The sequence below is a fragment of the Lipophrys pholis genome, assembly GCF_963383615.2.
Source record: "Lipophrys pholis genome assembly, chromosome: 18".
Lineage (NCBI taxonomy): Eukaryota > Metazoa > Chordata > Actinopteri > Blenniiformes > Blenniidae > Lipophrys > Lipophrys pholis.
This window is the reverse complement of record NC_137646.1, coordinates 24,598,575-24,617,086: the sequence shown is the minus strand read 5'-3', so window position 1 is coordinate 24,617,086 and position 18,512 is coordinate 24,598,575. Positions and strand designations below refer to the sequence as shown.

Genomic DNA, 18,512 nt, shown 5'->3' with positions numbered 1-18,512 from the left:
CCACTGAGTAAAAAGCTTATTTGGGAGACAAAAGGTTTACAATTCATATGTAGAGTTTAAAAAAGTAAAGTTTTTATGACTGTAAATTGCAACAACAGTTTGAAAATGGCGCCCAGGGTGCAACTTTTCGAAAATGCTCGGGCTCCGTCGTCGTGTAGACCGCCATCGTTGTTATTGTTATTTACTGCGGCAGAGTTTCAAGAAGGTGGTGTTTCCCTCCGTCTAACACCAGAGATGGAGTCGGGAGCCTTTTCGAAAAGCCCCCCCCCCCCCCCCCGCGGGATTCATTTCCAAAATGTTGTGTTTTCCGTGGCTCCGGAGGGCAAACAGACATCTAAGGCCCCGTTTTACACGACGACGTTTCACACGACAACACCTCACCGGTTAAGAAGGAGGAGTGTATTTACACTGCAGCAGCAAAACACACTGACAACGATGTAGTTAGTCTGCCGGGCCACGGGAGGGCGCTGTTGCTTGTTTTTATAATGAAACCCCACAGACGTGTGCAGAGAACAATCCACTATAAAGCTCTGCTATTACATATATTCTGAATATCACGGGTTTGTTCCCTTTAATCATGATGAGGGATGAAGTTTATCCTGCATATAAATAATAAAGCACAATACGGAATACATGAGGGGGGAGGGGGGAGGGGGGTGGGGGGGTGGGTGGGGGGGTGGGTGTTGGGGGGGGGGGTCGCACCTTGAACTCAATGTAATATGAAACATGTGGACGATGACGAGGTGTCGCTTGCTCTTCAAAGCTTCCAAACGGTTTCACACCGCAGCTGGACGCCATTTACAGCTCAGCTGATCCCCCGGCGACATCAAACCTGCAACCCTTCATTGGCGTCGGCAGCGGCGCCGTCCACTGCCTCACGATGCTGAATAATTCAGCTCCAGATGGAGGTGGGGGGTGGGGGGTGGGGGTGGGGGGAGGTGGAGGTGGAGGGTTTGTTAGCGGCGTTAGGGTCCCTGCAGAGGTCAAAGTGATGTCAGGACCCAGTGAGAGCTGCTGATTGCGCCCTGACAGCTCAAATGGAAGATGAAGTGAAGCGTGTCCGGGGCGGGGGCGGGGTAGGGGTGGGGGGGGGGTTTGGACAGCGGCGCAACCCCGCCCGCACGCACACACACACACACACACACACACACACACACACACACACACCTCCACCCGCCTTCTGCCTTCACAGAGCGGGGGGCCATGTTTATAAAAACGGCGCTGTGACTTTGTCCAGGCCTGTTTCTCAGTCATGTGGAAGAATTACAGCCGGTGACGTTCACACAGTGTTTGGACCGACGCTCGCCGTCGGTGTCGCGGCGGCGCAAAGAAACCGCAGCAGATATTTCCTCATGACATCACACGTAGAGCTTCTGAATACCGGGGACGGCCGGGAGTGGCTGGATTCCGTCGGGAAAGACCTGTCTTTTAATCAGAAGGTTTCAGGGGTTTCTCTGCGGCGTAAACGAGGATTTCAAGTGAAAACAGAAAACTTACCGTTAGCAGCGGAGTCACTGAAAACACAACTTTTCGAAAATGTTCAGGCTCCGTCTCCGTGTAGACGGCGGTGATGTAGAAGGTTCTCTAATTGTTAGTGTTTGTGACGTTTTGTTTTCCGCTGCATGCGAGTGTGGTTTCATCACGAAAACAACCAACAGCACCCTCTAGTGGCCTGGCATGCTCACTTCGTTTTCAACGTTTCTTCTGAAACGAAAACAAAAAAAAAAGGCTTTACATCGGGCGTCTGCAACCTGTGGCTCTTCAGCTCCTCCGTAGTGGCTCAGTGAAACTTTCTGAAAATGATACGTAGAACCATTTTCATCCTATTATTATCTTTTAATTTTTTTTTTTATATATATATATAGCTGATTTATTTACAAAAAGACAAAAACAAAAGTTGGCAAAAAATATTTGAAACGTTCAGGAATGGAGCAAAAACAGGTCAAACGGTTAAAACGTCTAACATGACAAGAAGAAACTGTTCAAATATATAATATTATATATATATATATATAGACTGAGATGGGGAAATGATAATAATACTAACGAAACATCAAAAAAAGGAAAGTCTGCAGACTCCTGGTATAAATGTTTAAAAAGTATCTTTGATCACGATAAAATGGAGGAAGGAAGGAATCATTTATGCATGTATGTTTTTAGAAATAAGAAATAAGCAGAAAAAGGTGAACCGTCAATCGGAAGACGTCCCCGTCCACTCAGCAGGGACGTGAAGCTTCACCGCTGGGACACAAACTGCAGGAGGGTCGATGGGAAGACGAGGCGGCGGCGCCTCATCAAAGTTCTTCCATACGGAGGCTCCAACACAATAACTCGTTAAATCATCACGTCCAGATCGTTACTCGATCGGTCCGTCAGGATGCTGCAGGAAAAACATGGCCGCCTCCCGGGAGCGGCGCGGCGCCGATGTATGATCAAAAAGTAGTGAGATTTAATAAGAGGCGGAAAAAAAAAAAGCAATAAGGTCACCAACTAAAAATTCAAGCGACTCATTATTAGTCTGGAAGTTTCTAAGAAAAGTTTAAAATTAGGGGGAAAATATAGGAAACTACAAAGGAGAATAAAGTCCTTCAAAAGTCGCAGCTGGGAAAAAAAAAACCCACGCCGAGCAGGATTCAGTAATTAATCCGCCGCGGAGAGACGAGTGTGATACCAGGAGCTCAGTCTGGATCCCGGGAAAAAACAAAAAACAAAAAAAAAAGATCTTGTTCGCGTCGAGCCGACGGGGGAGGGGAGATCAGAACGATGTCGCCACGGTTCCCCGAATCCCCGGCGAAGCCAGAGTGATGCGCCTCTGTGAGTCGGAGGATCCGGGCCCCATTTCCACGACAACGTTTCACCTGACGACATCTAAGCCGTGCAAAAAAAAAAAAAAAAAAAAAGAGTTTTGCGTTGACATTGATGTAGTTAGTCCGCCGGGCCACGGGGGGGCGCCGGTGCTTGTTTTAGTCTGGCAGCGCCCAGAAGACTCAGGAGCTCGGACTATTTCCTACGACGGGGTGACGCACGTGCTCACTACGGGAGCTCCCAGGGAGGCGGAGCTACAAGCATTTCCGAAAAGTTCCACCTTCTTATTTTCAAAAAGTTGCGTTTTCCGCCGTTGTCGTGGAAACGGGGTCTGAAGAGCCACTTCCTGTGGGAGAAAGACACGTTGGATGTGCAGAGAGAATAAATGTGGAGGAATGGATGCAAACTGAAGAAAGTTGCATTAAGTTGCTCGTAAGGTTGCCTCAAAAAAAAAAGTCAATTTTCCCCTTTTTGAATAATTATTTACAGGAGTTGCAGAAGCTGTACTTTAAAAAAAAAATTAAAAAAAATGCAGAATCAGCACTTTTATCGGGTTTGTTGTTCTAAAATATGCAGCAAGTCACTGTAAATGTTTAGAAATGGAGGTAAAATACCCAGAAAGTTAAAGAATATGTGCAAAAATGCACATAGAAAACAAAGTCATTTTTCTACGTACTTAATGTTTCTCACTTGTGGTCGGTTCTGCTGACGTTTGTTAAATAAAGTTTCCTTTAACTTCTGCTTGATATCTTTGCTCGACAGTGTAGCCGTGTGTGTATTTATGTATTCACTCCTAAGAGAAACGATTAGTACTAATGACTGGTGTGTGTAACTGCAGGATGTATATTAGACAAACAGTAAATATTGATGACAACAAGCAGCAGGAATGTGTTAAAGCTGCTTAATTCATTTAATAAACATCAGGGATCTTCAGTATAAAAGTAAAATAATTGTATTACTAGGAAATCTCCTGCTTTTATTGTTAGATTAAGTCCGAGGAGATGAATTGTAATAGAAAGGCTGTATAGGAGGCTGGAAGTAATAGTACCACTGGACTATACACGGTACTATACAGGGTACTATACACGGTACTATACACAGCATGTATGTGACAAATAAGGTACTATTTAAAATAATGTTCTATAGTTTAGATCATCATATAAAATGTCATGTACAAATCAGCCACTGACCCAGAGAGGCAACAGGGTCCTCCTCCTCCACCTCCTCCTCCACCTCCTCCACCTCCTCCTCCATCACAGCCACCACATGATCAAGTACGCTCGCGCTCTAATTCTACGTTAATCTCGTAAATTTGCATTTCCGAACTTCCCGAGGACGCTGCAAGCAGTTTCTCATGACGTATGCGAGTACACACTGGCGCTCCAAGAACTGGTGAGAGAGGAGAGAGAGAGAGAGAGAGAGAGAGAGAGAGAGAGAGAGAGAGAGAGAGAGAGAGAGAGACGACCACCTCCCCCCCGGTTAGGAGCACGCGGAGTCGCGAGGAGGCTGTCAGACGGACGTTCAGACGTTCGGCGCTTCTGACTGCGACACCTGGACAACCCAAGCGCGCGTGAAGGAGCACCGCGTTTCCCTCAAATAAAGAAGAGGAGGAGGAGGAGCAGGAGGAGCAGGAGGAGTGGTAGCAGCCAGCCGTACAGCAGGGAGCCGGCTGACCGGGACACTCAGCTCCGTCTAGCGGGGGACAAACCACCGCCACCGGGCGTCACGTCGCATCGCCGCTCCGGGATGACAAAGGTGGGTGACGGCGGGTGACGGTGCGCTCTTATTGTGTAATATCAGCATCTCCTGTCCTACATGGCCGCTGTAATCCGGTGCTGCTGGAGGTGGAGGTGGAGGTGGAGGTAGAGGTGGAGGACGGGGCTCGTCTGCTGGAGCCACAAACCAACGACAGAAAAAAAAAAAAACCGGGGCCGGCGTGGTGGTGTTTTTCTTTTTCTTTTTTTTTTACGCACAGAACAGCCGCGCTGTTTTCCGTTAAAGACGATTTTATTCCCGCTGACACTTTCTCCGCACACACACACACACACACACACACACACACACGTGTGTGTATTGTCTGTGTGTGTGTGTCATTTATATGTGATTCCATCCAGCACCCCCCCCCCCCCCCCCACACACACACACACAGATCTAATCTCATCTGCTCCACATCCTCTTGAGGAGATTTTGTTGTTGTTTATGTCCTGTAACAAGCGTCGTGCGTGTTGCGCGCGTGTCGGTCGGCGCAGCCGAGGGACGTTGATCGCGAGCGTCTCGAGGCTCGCCGGGATGATTGATTCCGCCGCGGTTCAATCAGATTAACGGAGTGTGAACACCTTTGCCGGGGAATTCATTAAAGCGCACGCGGAGATGAACCGCGAGAGACGATGAACGTGAACCGGCCGCGCGCGCGGAGGGGCGACAATTCTACCCTCACGGTTTGTGTCTTTACTGAATATATATGAACTGTTGCTCAGCGTTTCACGTTGCTGTGAACTCGCCTGAAGTTTTATTTTGAAGGCTGCAACGTCAATTACACTTCTTAATTTATTTTTTTTTATTTTTTTTTGCCACTCCATCATCAGGATGTGTGTGAACATATCGTCACCTTTAAACACAAAGGTGTGGATGAAAGTCTGGTGGTTTCCAGCTGACACATAGAATTCATGGACCAAAAGTCCAGACAGAAATTTCAACAAAAAATGCCTAATTTTTGCATTTTTATTTATTTTAGTTTACTTGTGTTGAGTTAAAACTTGCTGTGTACCTTATTTTTCTTTTCGGAGACATTTAACATGCACTTTTCAGTCAAATACGGAAGTAGAGGAGGTTTTTCGTTACGGTAGCAGCATCCTGTTGTGATACAGTGACATCTAGTGGTCCCAGCTGGTATTTACTGGTGTATTTTGATATAAAAGGGGCTTCTTAAAATTAGCTGCACGACCAGCCAGACCACAAAAAAAAAAAAAAAATCTGATATTTAAAATGAAAACTGATTTTTATTATTATTTTTATTGAGTTTTACGGCCTTTAAATCTAAACAGCTGATAACAATCATATCGGCACATTTCAAGTGAAAACGAATCGTTTTTTGTGTTTACGTTTTAGAAAAGTTTTACATTTTAAACGACAACGTTCTGAAATCGATGTCCGTTCACATGGCAACGTCAGAAACATTAAAAAAAACAAACAGATGTAATTAGCATGCCGGGCCACTAGTCGGTGCTGTTTGTTTTTGTTATGAAGCCACACACACATGCAGCACAGAGAACAAAATGCTCTCAACATTAACAATGGGAGACGGAACGTGAGACAGACCACCAAGTTGGATTGTTATTGCGGTGACTGTCAAAATAAAACTACCAAGTCCCATGAGATTAGGGACTTAAATTATTCATGTTCCGAAAACCAACATTTTAAAATACTCAGCATATTTGCGTGAAGGAACTACCTTGACGTCCTATGAAGGACATAATAAGATCGTCATCGTTTGTCTGTCTGTTAACAAGATTACGTAAAAATTACTCCGCGGATTTTGTCGAAATTTTCCCCACAGACGGATATTAGGCCTTGAAAGATTCCATCAAATTAAAAGAAAAGTCAGAGTCCAGGTCAACTTTTGACGGACGTCCGAAATCTCAGATTGCTCTTGCTCTCAGTGTGCGTCGATGGACAGTCACAACAATGGCGGCCTCCGTCTCCATGGAAACGGCGGAAAGAAAAACGCAACTCACTTGAAATGCTGCTACGGCATCACGGCCATCGTCACTCGTTCTGCACACGCTCAGTAGATGGACGATAACAAAGTTTCCTCCGTGGTGTCGTGACTCCCAGTCCATGGTCTCCTGGGACTTTGGGTTGAAAACGCTCCGTCGCCGTAGAAACGGAGGAAAATTTAACTTTTTGAAAATGCTCCGTCACCATAGAAATGAGGGAAAATGCAATTTATTTATTTTTTTTAAAGCTGCTACTGATCACGCTCACCACGGCCGTAGTGACCAGTTCTTCTGCACATGCTCAGTAGAGACATTCAGAACAAAGTTTCCGCCGTGGTTCCATGACTCCCAGTCCATAGTCTCCTGGGACTTGGTGCTTTTATTCTGACAGTCACCGTAACGACGATCCAACCTGGTCGTCTGTCCACCAGAATGTCCGTAACGTTCATAACGCTGATGCGGGAAGCTGATGGCGTGAGCGTGACCCTTACTGGACCTTCTTTTTGTGGCGGCGGCGGCGGCTCGTTTACCGGACTTCAAACTAAAAAGGTTCCTCCAGTTTCTTCCTGCTTGCGAGAACGAGACCGAGTGAATAAATAAATGTGCAACGCAGAGAGAATAACAATGGAGGCGAACGGTGAAGAGGTGGGGTTAAATCAGTGACACACACACACACACACACACACACACACACACACACACACACACACACACACACACACACACACACACACACACACACACACACACACACACACACACACACACACACACACACACACACACAGAAAGTCTCTAAAGTCAGAATGATAAAGTGCGCCGCTGCTGACTAAGATTCACTGCATGTTAAACTTCACGGCAGGAGCCTTTCTGGACTGAGGTCGCCCTTTAAAGGGCCGGCGCGCCGAGAAAGGAGTTTATTTATACGGAGTGAGGCGATGATGCACGGCTCTGCGATTCTCAGGCCCCGAGCCAAAGGAGGAAGCACTGTTTACTGCTCCTCGGGCAGAGAAGACGCTCAGATATGGTGGGATAGATTCCTGCTGCGGTCCACCGTCCACGTTTCCTAGAAGGTTTACAGGGTCAGGAGACGGTGTGGCTGACGCCCAAGTGCCTCTGAGCAACAGAAACCGACGGCCGAGTCGACAAATATCCAGTTATTGTCCACGTTAATCTGACTTATTGCGTCGATTGGTTGAAACCACAGTTAGATATTGTGGTTGAAATCACAGTATTTGATGGTTATTTTTTGCATTAATTTGTAATAATAATGATTCTCTTAGCGTAAATTGCTTAAATTTAAAAAAAAAAAAAGAAAAAAAAAGCTTCCCAACATTTTAGAAGATAATCAAATGAAAAAAGAGGAAAAACAACAACGGCCCTTAATTATCTGGCGTAAAAAACATGATTGTTTTATACATTCGTTATAAGATTGCAGATATAAATAGCTGATCTCTTCTGAAGAGGTTTTATTCTCAGTAGTTGTTTTGAGTTTTTATTGTTTAACCTTCCAATCCGTTTAAGAATGACGTTATACGTTTATACGACGTTTCAGGTGAAAATGCATCGTTTTTGCATTTTCGTTTAAGAGACGTACCCCTCTGTTTAAAAGGGTCATATAATGCAAAACTCACTTTCTAAAAGTTTTCCAGCAGTACTACTCGTCCCCATACCTGGACTGACGCCCCAGAAGTGAAGACAGTCTGTCTTCTCTCTCCCCGGCTTGTTTCAGGTTTTAAAAAGTGTGTTGCTCCAACCAGCCAATCAGAAATCAAACCCTATATAGTGTCATCGAGGGTTCAGCCAATCCCAATCAAGGTAGGCCCTCCGTTTGACTCCTCCCACAATTAGGCAGCTCTGCTCTGGCACATGGCACCACGAGAGGAAGTACTTCCTCCTCTTCCCAAGATGGGCATGTGTGGGCGGAGCCAGTCCAGCTCACACAGACACAGCAGATTGTGAATGCAGCTCCTATGATCCAATATTCAAATGGAGGAAAATCAAGGAGGAGCTAGAAACTTAGAATACTGAAGGTTTCTGGACCGACGAGGAAAATGTTAAAGTGTTGAAAAGCAGAATAGTATGACTCCGGCGGCGGGAAGGACGAGAGGAAAACCCTCCAGATGGTGATTTTGTGGGCCGATTTTTGCAGCCGGTCACAAAAAACAAACAAACATTGGAGGCAAAAAGACACTGAAGTAGCAGAGAGCTGAGCTTCACACAAGCTCAGGCCAATGAGCGGAAATCAGACAGGAGCACAGATGGCGTGTGTGTGTGCCCCCCCCCCGCCTGTACAGTCGGTGCTGACAGCGAGCGCGGCGTACGGACACATGTTGGAGGGTCGGCTTGTGGCGACGGCAGCAGCTTCGTCTCCGTGTGTATTAGTGGAGGTCGTGACTGCTGTTTAAGATGGACGGTGAGCCTGAGTGATTAAAGAGCCTGTGATTAAAAATTTACTTGTGGGCATCTCAGCTCACCGCGGAGGACTGAGGGAGTGTGTGTGTGTGTGTGTGTGTGTGTGTGTGTGTGTGTGTGTGTGTGTGTGTGTGTGTGTGTGTTTGAATTTATTGCACAACATGTGGACGTGAGCCTAAGAGAGATTAATGCTTCATGTTAACAAACCTTTTGGTTTAGACTACACACACACACACACACACACACACACACACACACACACACACACACACACACACACACACACACACACACACACACACACACACACACAAAGCCATGCGCCCGCTGTGCACGTACATCTTACATACCAACAGCCACTTTTCAAAATAATAATAATAATAATAATAATAATAATACATTTTATTTGTAGAGCGCTTTTTAAAACACTCAGACGACTTTACATCGTAATAGAATCAGCAAGTTTAAAAAAGAGAAACATTAAAAAACAGTCCTAAATAGATTTGTGCTCAGTATTAAAAGCAGTTCTGAACAGGTGAGATGTGAAGGCGTTAAGTTCAGTACAGTACTGATGTACAGTACAGACGTCTTGGGGGGGGGGGGGGGGGGGGGGGGGCAAGGCAATACCTCAAACTGAAAACCTTCAGTTCTGGTGACGTTCGTCCGTACAGAGTTCTGGCTTTGGACCTGAGGTGGCGCTGTTGGGTTTGTTTTTGTAATGAAACCGCACGCAGACCACAGACGACCAAGTTGGATTGTTATCACGGTGACCGTCAAAATAAAACTACCAAGTCCCAGGAGAATCTGGACTGGGAGTCGTGACACAGATCGTTCATCTACTGAGCATGTGCAGAAGAAGTATTTGGCGCGGCCGTGTTGCGCAATGCGCACTAGCAGCGCTTCCGCCGTCGACTTCAGCATTAACGAAAAGTTGCACCTTGGGAGCCGTTTTGAAAAATCTCAAAGGCCCAGAAAGGATCGAGTCATCCTCCTGATCCTTGCTGTACAAAATGGCGTCGTTTTCTTCGGCCAGCTTCTTCTGACCGAAGAAGTTTTGTTCGGAGTGTGATATTAGTACGATAGTATAATAGTTTTTATTCTTTCTTCTTGTTCTTATGTGTTCTTATGGGAGTATCCAGACGGCTTTATCGTGTAAATAGTTGCCCATAACAAGATTAAAGTTTTTCACTTCAAATGGTTGCCGTGTAAACGAGGCCTGAATGTCGGTAAAACATGAAACGTGCTCGTAGAGCTTCACTTGTGTGGCTCATTCAGTGACGTAATAATAGTTTTGATTGGATAATCTAAAAGCGTATTGAGTTCCCCAGAATGAAGTCCGGACCCCACGAGTGTGCGTTGAGGCTTTGGAGCACTTAAAACAAGAACACACACACACACACACACACACGTATATGTTGGAGTTTTATAAAAAACCAACTTACTTAATTTGCTTCATGCACTCATTCTTTATACTTTCTCAAAATACATACAGACCTTCACCTTAAAGCTCATCTCAGAGGCAGGGATTCTCATCGTCTTTCCTTTTGTCCCCACAAGGGCAGCAAGTCCCCATAAAGTGAATATGTAACAGATCTTGGTTCCCACAACGGTGATAAATATCCATTACACACACACACACACACACACACACACACACACACACACACACACACACACACACACACACACACACACACACACACACACACACACACACACACACACACACACACACACACACACACACACACACACACACACACAGAACCTTGAACACGGGCCAACTTTCTGCCACTTTGATGCACGAGTGCAAAGGTGCATTTTCTCCTCATTGTGGCTTGTGATCAAATTGATTTTGATGTGCTGCCGCGTGTTTGCGCGCACACGCACACTCACACACACACACACGCACACGCACGCACACACACACACACACACACACACAAGGGCGCCACCTCGCTCGAGAGTGGAGGTTATAGTAGAGGGGATGCATACAGAAGAGGAGGGAGCGTGTAAAGTGAAAAAAAAAAGAAACGACCTCTCATCCCTCATGCCGCCGTGTATCGTTGGGTCAAACTGATTCCCCGCAGAGCAGCGCCAGACGTCGGTGATTTGTTGTGAGGCTTCGTACACAAAGGAGGAAGAAACTTCAAAATATTTGCACACGGTTTAAAAAAACCCAGAAATGGTACAGTGGTTTGTCGGAAATGAGAAAGGCTCTCGTGTCGCGTGCGGCTGCTGGTGTGGGATGAAGGCAGATGGACGAGGGTTTGGACGAGCGTCTGGGCCCGGATCCAGGCGCTCGCCCTCGGTGCGAGCGACTTCATCTACTTGTGGATGTCCGGCGGGGCAGATTCCAGCAGACCCCGGATTAAAATGGTCTGGGCTGGAAGATTACGGGAGCAGAAGTCCCGTATCTGGACGGCTCGGCAGTCCCACAACAACACGGAGAAGCGCTATGTATTATTAATACTGAAAGCGTCTCAGTTTGGCTGTTGTTGCTGTTGTTGTTGTTGTTGTTGTTGTTGTCGAACAGGCCTCCTTATCTTAGCGTCCCTCATGTGGCGCACATAAACTCTGGGCTCCGACCTTGATGTTTTCACTGAGAGACTCGCCGCACTTCTGAGTTCTAATAAAGTCTTTCAATGAATAAAAGCTTGAAGGTGATTTTACTCTGAATAGTATCATGACATTTTTTTATTTTATTTAAATTAATGAAATTCTAAAGTTTGATTATAAAGCAAGGGCATGCCGGCATTTTGTCGAATCTTTTACCTCAAAGTCTGATTTTAGTTAAGATTGATAGATATTTCTTTTCATCCACACAATTTCTGTCGCTTGTCATGACAAGAATGAGATAAAAGATTTAGTAAAACAAGATACTTTATCATCAGTAAAAGTAATCATTGATTCTTGAAAAAGCATTAGAGATTAGTATATGGATTAAATTATTGCGGGAAAGGATCCCTTTAGAAACGTTTATTAGCTTGAAGGATTAATATTTCATGAGATTTGATCAGTTTAAAAATCCAGAAGTCAGAAGAAAAACTGTTTCGTGGGGTAAAGTTGCTTTTTAAAAAGTACAATATGTGAACCTTTCAGTTTAAAGCTAAATAATGTGAAGATACAACAGCTGTGATGTCAAATATGTGCAGCAGACCAGCGAATCCTAACTTCAGTCTTGTAGTTCCACTTTTCCACCACCAGGTGATGTCGTATAGGATCTAAATTTAAATGAGGATTAATGGATAACAAGGCGAACGCTCCTGTATAGTGGTTACTTTGGCTTCAAATGGGTTAATTTTAAAGCTTAAAAAATACTTTCTAACCAGTCAAATGCAAGGAAAAAAACAGAAGTTTTCAAAGAAAAGAATAATCTGGACGAGCCGATGATTCATGTCTTCTTTGGTTTGTCGTGGTAAAATGATATCTTGGCCTTATGCTCATTATATTTGATCATAGGCTTCCTACCTTTAAGCTGGCAACTCTTGGTTCACTCCCTTTTCCAGCTGGCTTTTAACTAGCGAACGGCAGGTTCTTTGGTGATGCTCCTTGATCGTACACGAAGAGACAATTTTAGTGGAGAACCACTTTGAAACACTAAGAAACAATCTTAAAAAATCTTCTTTTTTTTTTATTGTGAGGCGGTTCAGCAACCAAACAAGCTATTCTTAACCTTTCTCATCATGCAGTCCCAATTTGTACCACAAGATGGTGTGGTGAGTCACCTAAACATCTGTTACGAGTGACGAAGCAAAACGCTTCCATGACTCAACATTCTTGTCTCACGGCTAAAGACGCTTTTAAAATATGAAATATGTGGTAAGTTAAGTTAAAAAGTAACTTGAAAGACTCAGAATGGTGAAACTACACTCATGAAATCCTCTCGAAGGCGTCCTTGTATTGTGCTTTCATGAAAACTCGAAGGACACTTTGACGTGTGGACAGGGGGGGACATGGGGACTCGAACCCGCTGAAAGATTCTCCCAACGTGGCCACAGCTGCCCCAAACCAGAAAACAGCAAGCTGAACACGTCATCCCGACCACTAGTAGTACCACTCTGTACCAGAAGGTGGCGTGTTGAGTCACTTCAACACGGACTCGACTATGAAAGAATCAACTATAAACTTTACGACGCTTTTTTTTTATTATTTTTTTTTACTTGTGAGCCCATCCTGATATTTGACCGTGTGACTGGTGAGCAATTATTTTCTCATCGTTATGCATGTAGAGGGAGAGTAGGTGGTTATTATATCAAGACTGATACCACGCACTGCTCAAGAGCCCTTAAGTAAGACAGATCGCCTCCTCGGGTGGCTTTTTTTTAATGTTTGAATTACCATTTGAAATGACAGACATGAGACAGACGTGATGTAAATGAATGGTTTCGGTTTACATCTGAACGCGGCAGAATGAGAATGGATGTGCATGATATTTTAGGAACTAAAATGAGAACATATTGTCTTTACTTTTCTCTCTTATTCAGAAATCCTGACCTGCTCTTATATATATTGTTTGTTTGCGTGGTCAACGTCCTCCAGTTAATAATGTAATGCCTGATATTGAAAACCCCAAGGCGCTCGTACGTTCAGCATAGCTTTCATCCGCGTCACGTGATCTTCATGAGCGGCAGCAAACGTGGACGTAATGTCTTGCAAGTGCTCGGTAAAGAGTGCGCTGAACTCTCCTGGGGGGGGGGGGGGGGTGGAGGGGTGGGGGTGGGGGGGGTTGAAATCCTGCCGTCTGATTGATGGAGGAGCGGCTAAACGGAGCGCGTGGCGAGGGGCGTCTTCTCAACCCGCCGAGTTATGATTCTGATGAAGATAATCTGATTACGCTTTTTACATAACTGCTTCTTTAATCAGATTATGGCTTCAAATGGGATTTGAGTGAACTGCTGGCGTGGACACGTACCAGATGTCATGTTTACAGTTTTTTTTAAGCTTTTTTTTTTTTTTTTATCCTCCCACGCGTTGGCGGTTCGTTCTTTCCTGCCTCGCAGTGAAGAAGATACACTAAATTGATAAATAATGTGTGTACCAGTTGTGTCACATGCTGACTTCTTAATATTAAGACAAACCCACCGGTCAAAGTGAAAGCATCTAATACTGCTAGTACTTTTAAAAACACTCAGATCCTGTTTACGCGACAATTTGAATTTAAATTTAAAATGAAAAACGCTGCTCAGAGCCACTGAACTTCTTGAAAACGTCTTCCAGAGTGTGACTTTTCAAAAACGTGGAGGAAAACAGAACTTTTTGAAAACACTCCCACTTTGTCACTGACTCTGATTCCATGGAAACGGAAGCAAACGTAACTTTTCTGAAGCGCTGCTGCTGTGCCAGAGTGTCGTGACTCCCAGTCTGTATTCTCCCGGGACTTGGTTCTTTTATTTTGACAGTCACCGTGATAACAATCGCAATGTCTACAGCGTTTTGTTCTATGTGTGTGTGTGTGGTTTCATTACAATCACAAACAACAGTGCCCACTAGTGGCCCAACATGCTAACTTCATTGTTTTTCCATGTAAACCAACACCGTTTTCAAAAACCTGCTGAGTAAACGTAAAACTTTTGTTTTCAAATCAGGAGAACATCAACTTGTGCTTTTGCATTATATTTGTTCAGTCCTTTACTTTCACCCCTCCCCCACACCCCGCTCATCCCCCCACGGTGTGTTTGGTCTAATAAACAGGGGGAACTTAATGAGTGTTGCGCTGCCCAGGCAGGCGAGTTAAAAGGCCCTGGGTGAAGCGCTGCGGGCGTTTTCCTCTGGATCACAGTGCACAGACTTCCCCCAGCTGGCTGCTCTTTACCTGTGAACGGCTCTGCTGTCGTCTGCCTCCCCGTCAATGTGCACAAGTGTTTTTATGCATCCACACCGGTGTCCGTGTGCCTGTACCGGTGTTTATTGGGTGGAAGGGAGGCGCGGAGGGCGCCCACCCCTCGGGGATTCTCGTCTGGCCCCTTTAATTAATCCTTTTCCTGGCTGGAGGGTCTCCGTTATCAGGCCATTACAGGGATGCTGGCTGCGTCCAAACAGCACGATCCCAGACGGCCGCACGCAGGTGTACACACACACACACACACACACACACACACACACACACACACACACACACACACACACACACACATGCAGTTGGACTTCCAGGCATGTGAGGACGCCCATAAATCACATAACGAAATGGGCCTCCTCCTACCAACCAGGCCCTGCAGCAACCGAACGTCACATTCAAATGTCGGATTGAGCCTTTCACCAGACGCTTAAAGCTTAAAATTTGGATCACCATTATCAGACAGGACGCAAAGAAATACAAGCAGAAACTTCCAAAACATTATCCAAAATATCATGTTTTTGCCTTAAAATTAAATAAACGCATGTACTTGAGCAGTTACTCACAAATGTTTACCATGTTTAGGGATGTATCCTTCAATAATGTCACAATAATAAACAAATAATAAACTTCAATAATAAACAAAACATTTGATTCTGGTCAGTATTGATACCAATTTACATTTATCTGTCCAAAGGTGTCATTACAATGGTGTATTCCATTGCCTTCCATTACCAATCCTGACTCATAGGACAAAATGTCGTGATCGCTTCACTTTTAACATAGTGAAGTTTTTTTTTTTTTTTTTTTAAAGGATGTAAGATTATGAGAGACAGTGAGGGTGAAAGCTGAACCAATGAAATTAGATGTTTTAAGGGAGTACAATAGTTTTGGGCAAATAAATTTGAAACTACAAAAGCTCGATAAACGTCCCCATTTTTGCTCTAAAAGTGTAGGGTCCCCACAAGCATACATGGACAAACACACACACACACACACACACACACACACACACACACACACACACACACACACACACACAAACACACACTCACACACTCACACACACAGATCAATGCAAATGGGAGTGTGTATTGCTCTGGAAGCTCAGTAAATACAGCGGACATCTACAGTACATTTTTTTTTCTTTTTCTCTCCCGAGACCTCAGCCTGCTGCTATTTTCTGCCTCGACTGTAACCGCACGTCTTCGTGACGTCGCCGGGCCGACGGGGCCAAAGTTAGGTTGAGATTCGGGGAGCGGACGGTGTGAAATCTGATTACAGTCAAACGCAGCGTCTCGTCAGCCGCCTCGCCTAACCCAATGAACGGCTCGTCTGCAGCGCCGTCCCCCCCCCCCCCCCCCCCCCCCCCCCCCCCCCGGGGATGAAAAAGCGAAACCACGGGGGCTTTCCTCGATGGCTTTTCCGATCCTTTACATCCCGCCCCCGTGCTTTCACTGCTTTTTCTCTCAGCTCGACGTGTTTTCTCTCCTCCCGCCATCGCTGCCCGGGCCTTATGTCGCGCCTTCAGTGATGCAGAATATCATTAGAATTTGCTGGTTTACACTGCGACTGCGACAATTTGCTAAATTACACCGTGAAAGAGTTTCCAAAATATCTGAAAACATTTGCAGGGCTTCCCTGCAGAAGTTGCACCGCCTTGCAAACATGTCACAATTTTTTATTTATTTTTTTGCATAAATCACTGCAGATGTTTCCAAAGCCTTTTTCAATTTTAGTTTCCACAAATTGAAAAGTGCACAGAATGACAAATGAGCCTTCATTATCAGCCTGGTCTTCATCCAGCAGCGTTTGCTCTTCTTTAATGGTTTTCATCTTCAGGCCCGGAAGACTGGTGGACTGGGTGAACACATACATATATATATATATTTAAACTGGGTTTATATGTTTCTTACTGTTGCTTGCCTGTGCATCATTAATTAGCATATTTATTTTTTCATTTCAAGCCAATATTGAAAAATCTGATGAAATAAGGAATTAAAGCATGTTTTATTTTTCATGTGTGTAAGTATTTCTATGAATAGCAACTGATGAGATTAAAAAAATATATATATTTTTTTTCATTTTTATTAGTATTCAAAGGTTCGGTTTACACGACAATGTCTTAAAGTGAAAACGGAAAACTGTCGTTGTGTTTTGGGCGTTTTGGGACGTTTATACAGCAACAAAGCCACTGAAAACGCAACTTTTTAAAATAAAGTCCATTTCTGTGTCGGCGGCGGAACCACGGCTGCCGTGCAACGTGCACAGGAAATAAGTCTTCTGCACATGCTCAGTAGATGGACAATTAATGACAATCCAACTCGGTCTTCGTGCCGTGTTCTCTCCATTTTAATGTTCATATGAGTGTGTGGTTTTGTTCCAAAACAAACAAACAACAGCACCCACTAGTGGCCGACATACTAACGACATCATTTTCAAAACATTTCTGAAACATAAACATTTTTCACAATCGAATTTTTAGCTAAAAAACGATTTTTATTTTGCAAATTCGAGTCTCCTCCAGTCAACTAAAGTCAGTGTGACTCCAAATAAAACTTCCCTCAAATTCATGTGGGTTTTTTTTTTTGCACGTTTTGCCTCAAACTTGTTGCAGTGAGTCAGTTGCTTTAAATTCCTGCTTCGTCACAGAGCAACTAAAACGAGGGAAACCGTAGGAACACCCATCCCGGCATCATTACCATCTATCTTCCCTCTTCTTTTTCTGATCCTCTCCAGTCCACTCCCTCGCTGCGTCTCCCTCGCTCCGTCTCTTCGCTGCAGGCAACGTGCCATCTGCGTTTGACGTTCCTCCGAGTGAGGAGAACTTGTGTGAACAGCGCCTTTATTGTTCCGTTGTGGTTAATTATTCAGACGGCGGCCCTGCGCTCAGAGCGGCCGGCGATCTGGAGGCATCGCCCGGCACAAAGCGGGACCGACACTCTGGGGAATCTGGAATTTTTAGACGGTCCGACTCCGGTCCGCTTCGCTTTGGTCCTGACCAGCGGTGCTGTCAACACACGGCCCGTCGACCTTTGACCTCCATACAAAGTGCCATCTCAGCCACACGGGCGGCGACATATTTCCACTGTCAAGAATAAAGAATAAATTGGGACTGGCTCTGATTCTTGGGGCGCTCGTGTAGATGGGAAAGAAAAGGCTGCAGAAACTGACAATTGGTGATTTTGGCCCAAATTGAAGAGAACAAGTGTAATTAAAATGTTTGTTTACAGATCTTTCACTTTTGTACCGATACGGTATCAATACCCGTCACCTGGGAATCGATAACGGTACCGATGTTCGGTCCTCCTGTGTGTGTTTATGTGGTAATAAATGTTAATTTCACACACCTGTTTTCACGTAAACAGACAAAAACGCAACAAAATTTTTGGGGGCTTTTAAATAACAAAAACTTAAATCACGCAAAAATTGCATCTGCTGCTGTTTATACAATTATTGACAAACATGAATAATGAAGAATGTTTTAATTCCCCTTTTCCAGAAAGCTTTCACAATATCAGATTTTTCAGTATTTGACATAAATTGTTAAATAAAAATTCTCTTGTCATGATGGGAAATATAGGAAAGACGATGCATTTTCTCATTTTACAGTTGTGGCTGTGTTGTGCTACGTATCCCAGCAGACGGCCTTGAGGCAAGCGGAACTATACGCAGTATAAATAAATATATAAATATATAAATTGGTTCAAATCCGGGTCAGAAAAGTTAAGAGAGTCTGT

General features: G+C 44.6%; 1 protein-coding gene across 2 annotated transcripts in view; it reads left to right on the top strand.

Moving 5' to 3' along the window:
- Positions 1 to 4,288: 4,288 nt before the first annotated feature.
- Positions 4,289 to 18,512, top strand: part of gal3st3 (galactose-3-O-sulfotransferase 3) — a 38,250-nt gene continuing 24,026 nt past the window's right edge. The window contains exon 1 of one of the 2 annotated variants that reach the window (XM_080486785.1): positions 4,289 to 4,560. The gene's annotated coding sequence lies outside the window, so the exon portion shown is untranslated. The remainder of the gene's footprint in view (positions 4,561 to 18,512) is intronic. The other variant, XM_080486784.1, reaches the window with a different exon arrangement.